The following is an 11,247-nucleotide window of genomic DNA, read 5'->3' on the forward strand; positions in this document are numbered from 1 at the left end:
TGTTATGGTTAAACTTCGTTGTATAAAGGTCGAATGAGACTGGAATACAATATTAAGTATTTATGTGCTCTATAACTTAGAATTCTTTACTGTATTACATTCGCTCGAGGTTTTAGAGCAGCACAATATAATCTGGCAGAGTTCTGAGCGGTGGTATACGTGTACCTTGCAATAATTATCATTTAGACTAGCAATAAATTGTAATATGACGCCACGCCGTGCAACTCTGAATGTGGGGGAGTGTCAAGTGTGTGCAGGTTGTAGAAGGAGGCGGTACGTCGATACTCGACTATGTTAACCGGCCATAAAATAATGATACCGCGCTGAGATGTAAATAATGGTACATGGATTGGGTTGTACGCCCGATTCTGTATTTTTCATCTAAATAGTAATGGTTGTGGTCATGCATAATACCTAAGTATACATTGACATACGTAATCCTTTTTTGTTGCTACACAATCGAAAAAAATCATATGTTTTATTAAAAATTTGTTTTTCATTTATTTTATTGGTTTTGACAGCGCTGTAGAGTATGTTATTATTATAAGAATAGAGTTGTTTCCCAAGTTTTGTAAAACGAGATCTATCGAAAAACTGATGGTATATATGACAAGTTTTATTAATGGAACATTATAAAGATGGTAGTTTTGTTTTCAGCGCCTGTTTATAAATAAAGCAAAACAAGTTTTAATTTATCTCCAGTTATTATTACATTTTGAAAACTATGAAAAATGATTAAAGAAACATTTAATTCTAGTTTTTTGGAGAAAAAAATATTGTAAGTGGCACGCAATAATGCATCGTACCAAAACGTTTAGATTGAGAGAAAATAATATTAATTTTTTATATAAGTCAAGAAGCGTAAACGGTTAAAAATTTAAATGATATTTCTTTTATAGGTAACGTGCTAAATTTAGAAATATGAACTAATATTGTAGATCTAAATGTATCGCGTTTGCGTATTATCACAGAATTTTAGTAGCAAAGGGCAATACTTTATCTTCCTTCATGTAGTTCAGAATCAAACATTGCTGTATTTATGTGAAGCAATTTGGTAGTATCTAACAATAAGGCATCCGACCTGAAGTAGTTCATGTTGTGAAATTAGATTACAGAAGTGGTAACAACTCAAATAAAAACCAAAAAGATGTAAAAAGTATAATAAAAGAAATTAAGCACAAACAGAAAAGTTTTTTGAAGCTTTTATTATGTATGTTCAAGAGTGTTTTTGTAAAGCTGATGATCTAGAAGGTGAAGACTGTGAGAGTGAATAAGATTTTCTTAAGGTAAATAATGAAATACAAAGCGTAATTACTTTATTAAAAAATTGTTTTTTAGTATTTATTTAAAATTATTGAATGAATTACACTAAATGTTGATCAGTGTAGTTGTGCTATTCAAATTATTTATTTGGTTAGTATATATCTTTTGTTAAATATCACAAAACCGTTCAACAAAAATTTTAAAGGAAAAAATACAAATTTATATTCCGATAAAAAAAAATTGTTAACAACGTTGTCGCAATAACTCTGTCGTATTTGTTATTTGAAGGCTATTAAATGATAACAAGCTAAGTAATTTCTATTTTGGGTTAGTTTTAAACTACAAGAAATATAAATACACTAAACAGTGATCATTATAAAATCGAAAATCTACATTTTACATATTTGTATATTTATTTATTATAAACAAAATCTAACAACACACTTGTAAGACTTTCCCGTCACACGGCATTTAAAAGATGCACGGATTAAACAAACAACTTTAAAATATTTAAAATAATCATCATTTTATTTATATATAATATTTTTTTCTATATTATATTTTTTATTTAATTCAATGATTCTAACTAAAGCGCGCGCGCGCGCATAATGTATTTCATTCGCACGGGTGTGGCAGTAGTAGCGCCCACTTTAAGAACCTTTCGACACTTCAGATATTATTCATTTATTTAATTCTACCGCTCATCTGTGACATCACAAAATAGCAGACGACTTCAGCAGCTGTACGTCAGTGCTACACTAGCGCTCCTTGTGGCGAGTGGGGGTACTAATGATTCAATATACCCACTTAGCAATTACTTTATTTACAGCATTTTGCAAAAATATTTTTTGAGAAATATTATTATTTTTTAATTATTAACAAATGTGTCTAAGACCTTAATTAGGCAAAATCTTGAGATACTGAGGATGACCTTACTCCACAGCCTTACAAAAACTTTCAGCTTTACAAAAACACTCTTGAACATACATAATAAAAGCTTCAAAAAACTTTTCTGTCTGTGCCTAATTTCTTTTATTATACTTTTTACATCTTTTTGGTTTTTATTTGAGTTGTTACCACTTCTGTAATCCCCCTAATCTTATAAGTTAACATTTTAATGGTATCAATGACGCATATGCAGAAGTAATCTGACCAATTTTGATTAAAATCGGTCGAGTAATTCTGGAGATATAAGGTGATTTTAGAGGGCAACACCAAACATACACATAAACATAAACAAGCCTTGTTACCTGAAAGACCGATAATGGATTAAACATTACCTGTTCCAGTACAACTGGGCGTCGAACTGACGATAGTTCGACGCCTAGTTGTCTTTGGTTAAATTTTAATATTAACAATTTCTTTGTTCTACCTCCTGATATCCAGTCCTTGATGGTTATAATTAGCAGTGTAACCGAGCCTGATAAACATAGGTTGTAACACAATCATTTTTCAAACAATCGACTATCTATATCTAGAAACTGAAAAACAGTACGTATCCCAGTTTTTAAGTACAAATCGGTCCTGATATAATAGAAAAATACATTCGTATTTACGTTTAGAACTATATAATATTGATCTATATAATGTATAATTAATTTGTTTAAGGGATTCAAAAATGTAATTATCTAGTTTAAAAACATAAATTATATATATACTTGTATATTTTCAAAGGAATATTCATTTTCTGTATTCTGAAATTCTATGAACTATTTTAAACTAAGAATGTAATAATACAGGCAAACAAATTTTAATATAGCGTAAAATACAATGCATTCCTCAGTTTACTATTATTTGCATTCAACGTTTACTAGTTTTACTTAAATTTACCGTACTATACAGTAAATTTAAATCTTCCTTTTATATTTTACTGATTTTAAATCATTTTAAACAAATAAATTACCTCTACTTTATCGTTTAAGTCATAAGAACTCGTTCGTTCCATCTTACGAACAATTGTTCCTAGATTGTATCGTATTAACGGGATGTTCTAAATGAGAAGAATTATTCTTACCAACCGGTTGTCTACTTTATCGTTATTCTTTAAAATGAAACACGTTTTTAATTGTTAATCATACTTCAACTATATTACCTCTTTTTTTAAATTTTTAATTATTATTTTATTAATTTTTTATCGAACGCGCAAACTGGTAAAGGTAAATTTTTCTATCTATTTACCAAATTTAAGAAAAATTTAAATAAAATAAAATATTTATGCGATAAGAATATTGCCATTAGTTTTTTTGGGTTGACTCATACATAATATACAATTTAATACATTTAATAACCACCATTTCCTAGTAGAACAAAGATACTTATTAAAATGTAAAAATAAATTTACAATTGGAGATTCTAAAGATGAAAAATTATGTTAGCATTACAGATCAACTTTCTACCTGCTTTTTTTTATGTAATGAGGAAGCAGTATAGCATATAAATTCAATACATTTTTCCTGACTCAGTAAACTAGTCCTCAGATATAAACATCAAAATTACACTTGGTATGATTAGTAAATATAACGGTTTTTAAAATTTATTTACACTTTGACATTAGCTAAGAGCCCAAGAAACGACAAAATAAATCTTATTAAGGATGAAACAGTGGTAACGTATTAAATGGGAGTTTTCAATCGAGTAAGTTGATGGAGTTTATAAAATAAAGTACATATGATAAAGTAGACGGTGATTTTGTTATAATTATTAAAGAATGATTAGGAGTATTATAATTTTTCTTACTTTTTTGTCTATATATTTTTTTTTAAATTTTGTTCCAACCATTTTTACTTCATTGTACGAAGTAAAGGAAGTACTGTGATCGGGAAAAATTTCGGTTTTCAGATTTCAACGGAAATACCCATTTTGACCATCCCGAATCCTTTTTTACTAGTTTCGGCTTGACGTCTATACGTACATACGTCCATACGTACGTACGTACGTATGTATCGCATAACTCAAAAACGGTTAGCCGAAGAATGTTGAAATTTTGGATTGTTGTAATATCTAGTTGTGCACCTCCCCGTTTGATTGCAATCGACTGGACACAAAAGTGTCCAAAAAAAGCCAAAAATCCAAACAATTTTGATATTATACTTTTCCTTAATTACAGTAATACGCCTTCATTGAAAGTTTTTCAACGATATATTATAAGTGGTACTATAATCGTTGGTTCCAGAGTTATCGTCAAGTGAAATTTTAATTAATGAAATATTTGGATCTTACAAGGTTAATATTTATTAATAAATATTAAACTCTGATTGTAAAAAGACTTTTACAATAAATAATAAAATATAAATTTAAAAAAATATGAAAAAAGATCAGAAGTTATTAGTGTAATAAAATTTTATCTACTTTCATTTTAATTTAAAAATTTTAGTGTGGTTAATAATTATTAACAAATCGATATATTTGAATTTAAAAAAAAAAAATGTTAAAAAATTACGTGTAAGAAGTCGGATTGGAACTGACGTGTGCATGATTACGGATTACGGATAAGTATTATGAATGATTTACATTATTTGCTGCTTTTGTGTTTTTATAGATTGACTTCAAGAAGGTAATTTTGTCATAATAAAAAAAAAAATCTATGTTAAAAGAACGAAACAATAACAAATAATATGTTTACAATAAGTGCCATTACATTACCCCTACGTAAAACGATAATAAAAAAATAAATGAGAAATAAAAAATTGAACATAATATATATCCTTTATTTGATTTGTAGTTTTGAAACGATTTCCAAATATTTTTCTTTGTTCTATCTTGATTTCAGTTATTTTTTTTTAAATTTCCCACTGATTACTAACGAAAAATTGTTGTAGAACAGAAAAAAATTATTAATAATTTGTGTATAATGGTAGATATTTGGTTTGAAAAGGAGTTACATTTTTAAAGGATAGTTGAAAATATGAAGTTATGATAGCTATAATACGTTTATTTTTGGCACTTTACAGTTAAATTTATTATTAGAATTACAAGAATTATGAAAAATATTAAAACTTATTTTAACAAACCATATTTAAGGGAAAGAGATTTATTTTCAATCAGCAAAATAATTAAGTGGCGTTTATAAAAATACAAGATGAAACGCAAATTATGATTCAAAAAGAAGGTTAAGATAGTTTATTCCCACTGCTTATTATATAGTACATGAATGAAACAATAATGAAATAACTATCCGAGGAGCGTAAAACTGAATGGTAATGAAATATAACACGATGATTTATAAATTAACATGATAGAAATGCGGAATTTTTTTTAATTTAGGTTATAAATCCACAAAGGATGAGCAAATTTAAGACAGGCATCAGAAACCTATTAAAACAAGGAAAACATTTTTTCTACAGAAAATGAGCCTGTTAATATGAATAAAAATCTGAAAATTAAAAAAAAAATTATTTTTGAGAATATTTATGTAAAATGCTTTCCAGTAGTGAAATATGGGCATTAGAATAAAATAGAGAACTTTGAAACGAGCTATTACCGAAGAATGGGAAAAATTTCGTGTAATGTTATATTTTTTAGGGAAGTGAATAAAATTTGGGGCAGAATCTAATAATGAGAAATGAAAAAATAAAATTATGAAAAAATTCCTTTGAAATGATGTTGTAAGGTGGATGTTGAAAATTGTTAGTGTTGATGTAAAGGAATAAAATTTGGGGCAAAATTTAGTAATGATTTTAACTAGATAGGTTTACCCATATATTTTTTTTTTCTTCCCCTACTCTCCCCGACCGGATATCCATTTAAGTATACTCAGTCGGGGAGAGTGTCCTTTTACTCTAAGGGAGCGTCCCCCGACCACCGGTTGTTGTACACCCGGCACGGCAGGTTAGCTCCCCCGGTCTCCTATCTTTAATTTTATTTTATTCGCCTGCCTCTAATCCCCTGCCTCGGAGACGTGGTATGGCTACGCCACCTCCCATCCCCTCAGCAGCGAACCAGGTCTCGGTCATTATCCCTTTGCCTCTAATCAGCGGCACCGACCCCACTAAGCGCCGAGGCACCCGCAGGAGCGGCACCGCCAACCGGGACTCGGTCTTTTATTTGTCCCACACTCCCCAGGAGTTTCCCCCTTCTCAGGAACCCGCACACCACGGCGTACGGGCCCTCCACGGAGGGGCTGTCCTCCCTACCCTAATATCACAAACCTCTTCTTCTGTTCTCTTCTTCCTTGGTGCGTAAGATTTCCCCGGCAAACCTACGGAACCAATCCCAGTTATCGTCACTATAGACCATCCAATTTAAGGGGTTTTCAAGTGTAAGTCCGTTGTCCGAAATTTCTCTTCTATTTGGAGCCCATCTTGGGCATACAAACACAGTGTGTTCCGCATCATAAGTCTCTGGGCAGTACACATATTGTGGAGTAGGTCTTTTTCCATATATTAAGATTTTATTTGATAATAAAAGGTAATGTAAAAAGTTAAACATTTAACCGAAGATAAATATAGGAACTTAAAAATGATAAATAATGGTGTTGTAATTATGTTTTAGGTTGATTTTACCGCGAAACAAAAAGGATTGAAAAATCGAATCAAATTAGTCAAATAACTGATGGTTTAAAAAGAAAATAACGGTTTATAAACAAATTTAAAGATAAATTCAAAGATTACCGGTTTGAAATATTATTTATTTTAATAGTAAAATACAAAATAGCTCAATATTAATCAAAATTTTATAAGAAAAAAGTAAATTTAAATATTCTCATAATGAAATTTGGCTATTTCATATGTCAGTTGTTCTGTGCAACAGCTCTTTCCTAGAACAGTTGAACATTACTGTTTTAATGATAAAAAATATTAAAATAAACTTAAACGAATTATCTTATTATGTATTTAAGCAAATCTTTATTTTAATATTCTTTTCTAAAAGAAAGTATAGGCTAAATATAAAATTCTTTTATTTATTTACTTTTTTAAATTTTATTATCTAATAATTATGGACTGAAATATGATATTGACTTGATTAATAAAACTTTCGATTTTCTAAAATTATAAACAACTTTCTGTAATTTTCAATAATCTAATGGTAACAAAATATGTTTGTTTTAAATACTTCACAGATGGAATTACCATTCATAAGTCCTAAAATAGAAATGTTTACCTCCAAAGCTAATATAATAATAAAATTATATTTAGAACCAGAGAGCATCTGATACGATTATTTTGATTTTCTTCGAAAGGATAAAAGATAGGAAGAAGATTGATCCTTATACGGAGTGATTCAGGTTGGTTAGTTAATAATCACCATTTCCTAGTATACTGTAGAACAAAGATACTTAATAAAGTGTAAAAATCAGTTAAGAATTGGAGATTATAAAGATGTATAATTATGTTAGAATTACATATCAACTTTCGATCTGCTTTTTTTATTAATGTGGAAGTAGTTACAAGTGTAGAGTTGTATAAATTAAATTTCCACTTTTTAAAAAAGTTTAAATCCTAGTACGTTCGGAGCTGTTACTCCATATTCAGGGATGTTAACTTAAATTCAAATCGATAATTATTTTTAAAATTAAACTGTTATGTTAGTGGGTCATCAAGAATAAAATTAATTCGTACGTCAATAAGCCAGTAATGTCATGTTTGTAAGATGTTTGCGACTATTATTTTGTCGATATTATAATATGTTGATCTTATAATAGATGCAAACATCTTACAAACATGAGGTTACTGTCTTACTGACGTACGAATTAATTTTATTCTTGACGACCGACTATTATAAACATAATAGTATAATTTTAAAAACGATTATTGATTTGAATTTAAATTAACATCCCTGAAGATGGAGTAACAGCTCGGAAAGTAGTAGAATTTACACTTTTTAAATTGCTGGTGAGTAGAAATTTAATATATACAATTGTATTAATACCAACGGTACCAAATGCTTAGTAAATTAAATCTAAAGTGTAGAGTTGTTTTGTTAGTTGTAATAAATTCATTTTTGTGATTTATGGATATACGAGTTAAAAATGAATTATTGATGGAATAGTCAAATAAATTTTTAGGTGTTTATTTTCTGTTATCATTAAGTTCAATAATAAAAATAGACTTTGTTAACAAAACAATTCGATATAGTTTTACGTTCCTGTATAATTTGTAGTTTATTTAAGTATGAAAATAGTGTTTAGGAGTATTTCCGGTTATGTTTGTAGACCGAGGTATATTTTGAATGAAGATTTATTTTTTTTTTTCTCTCGATTGGCAGTCGTTGTCTTTGCTCTTAGTAATAGTTGAAGACAGGCAGTTGTCGGTCTTTGCACCTTGCGTAGGTGTCCTAAGCGAGGTGGACATATAGATCTTGACGCTACCGAGCTATGGGCATACATACATAATTCATGTTCTCACAGTTCTCTATTCTTTACTGTGGGTGTTCTAATTGAAATCTGACATTCAACTCTACTCTTCTTCTATTTTTATCTACCATCTTTCTTTTATTACTGCCTCAACTCAACCAGACCATATTTCACGCTTCTCCAAAATACGAGCAGCTGTCATTTATATATAGTTTTTTATAATATAGGTATCTCGAATTTATTTTATTTCGCACGATTAAATGAAACGTTTCTTACCTTTTCAACTATTTCGTTTTTTTCTTTTAGTATATTATATAATTAAACATATGAATTTAATGCGTACGAAGCGTTTATTACAAAGTTTCATTTTTATAAAATGTGACAGAATAAATCATAATATTGATTTAACACAACTTGTAAATTAATATCTTGAAAAATAATAGTACCTTAATTATTAAATTAGTTAGTTACATTCTTTGAAATTTCAAAGAATTTTTACGTAAAAATTGTTATGAATTTATCTTGGTTTAGGAAATTTTACGTTAAAATTCATTTTTTGTTAAATAATAAAAAAAAACCGATTGCCAAGAGAATGTGCTAAAACACTCATTATGATATTCAAAAAACAATTTTTTTCTACAAAATTTATTTTTTTAATTTTGAATATTTTTGTTATAAATTCATCTAAGTGTAATTAAAAAAAAAATGAAAGTACCAGTTTTGCTTTAATGGAGTGGGAAAAACTTCATTAAAATTTTTACAGATTATTTTTTTTAATTTTATTTTTTTTATTAAAGTTGTTCAATCTTTTAATCATGAAGGATAAATGTCCACCTTAACGGAAAATTCCAGCTTCACCCCAACCACTAATATCGTATGTACTACTGATCATAACGGAAGTCTTTTTTTTCATTTTCTATGTAAAGCCACGTAAGAAAATGGGAATAAACAGATCCCCAGGCCTATAAGCAATTACAGATCTAAACTTCGTATCTTAATGTAGTACGAGTAGAATAGTTGCAGTATTTTGCAACAACAAAATCTATACAAATGCATAGCTTCTAGTAAATTATAATTGTATCAATTCTTTTTCTTTATCTTCTGTTCTATACTGATAAAAGTTTTGCGACAAGACACAGTTTCAGCTACCTGCAAATAATTTGTATTGTCAAATATTCTGCAAAACACCTGAAGAATTTCTCCTGAAATATGAATTTCAACTGCAAATTTATAAGTAATGTATTTTTCAGTATTTTAACTTATGAAATCAAGAAGGATTTCTAAGAGTTCTGACGTGGCCATATATAATCAATATTATCTACATATTCTTCTCCTGTGAACAAAGTAGCATTTCAGGCATAATTCTGAAAATCCCTAAATAACTTAATTAAATTATCATAACATAGTTCATCTTTCCTAAAATTTCATTAAATTTATTATGATCTATAAAACAGCAACATCAGTGAACAGTCACGGTTAGCTCATCTACTGATGAAATAAAAAAAGAATTGAATATAGTAAGAATATGCGTATTAATTCTACCGACAAAAAGGGTGCTTCACATTCACTGCTATGACGCCATTATTCTTTGTTTTAAAGTACCAGAAATAGTTACGTCATACCGATCAGCTATTTTTGTTAGATTTAACGAAAGTACAATAAGTTCAATTACTCTCTTTAATGAAAAAGCATTAAGGGAAAAAATTTGATATAAACATAACGCTTCAACAAACTTCATGGTATGATAAGACTATCCAATCGAAATTAGCCTCTACATAGGAAGTAAAAGTTTTACTATTATAATTTGAAAAATTTTGCCCATGAACACACTTGTAGTATGTTCATGGGCAAGTCTTATATATTTTTATTTATTTAAAGTATTATTATAAAATGAATAAGCAAAAAAGTTATTTTCTTTAAAAGGTGGAAGCTCCCTTTAAATACATTTATCTATTTTCGTTAATTATTGTGAAATTTTTCCAAAATTATATTGTGAAATTTTTCTAAAATTTTATTGAATAATTTCTTTTGTTTTTTGAGAAATTTAGAACTTAACTGCGAAAACACTACTATTTTAAGTGACCTTAACTAACGTTTTAGTAAGTGTAAAGATAAATTTATCCTACAAATTTTACTCACTTCACGTGAAATAAAATTGCTCCACTAATCACCAAACCTACCAAATGATCTGGCCGGCTTGCGATCATCGGCTAATTTTTATAACAGCCCGAGTCTGATTTGTGGAGGCGCAAGGAAAAAGTCAGTTTTTAAATAGAGACAACCCAGGCACTTTAGAAATCTCGACTCGAGCATTATAGTAATGCATTCCTGCATTTATTAAAGGAGCTACCACTAATTGTTCGAGCTTAAAATTCAATCAGTTGTCATAACGAACTTTGTAATTTCATGACCACATTACTGTGCACCAAGAAACCGTTTTTATAGCAGAAACTCTGGCTACTTTTTGCACACAAATTAACGCCCAGTCGGGTAATCGCCGCAATAGACAGGATATCATGTTGTAAAATTCTACCATCAAAAAAATACTAGTTGATAAAATATTTGATTAATTTAATATTAACTAATATACCGGGCTGTTCGAAACAATTTAAACATACTTTAAAATACAATAGTTGCTATATTGTTGCAGGTAAAAGTTATAGCACAATTGTTTAATTGCTTTAACAATTAAT

The sequence above is a fragment of the Lycorma delicatula genome, chromosome 6 (assembly GCF_047948215.1).
Source record: "Lycorma delicatula isolate Av1 chromosome 6, ASM4794821v1, whole genome shotgun sequence".
NCBI lineage: Eukaryota > Metazoa > Arthropoda > Insecta > Hemiptera > Fulgoridae > Lycorma > Lycorma delicatula.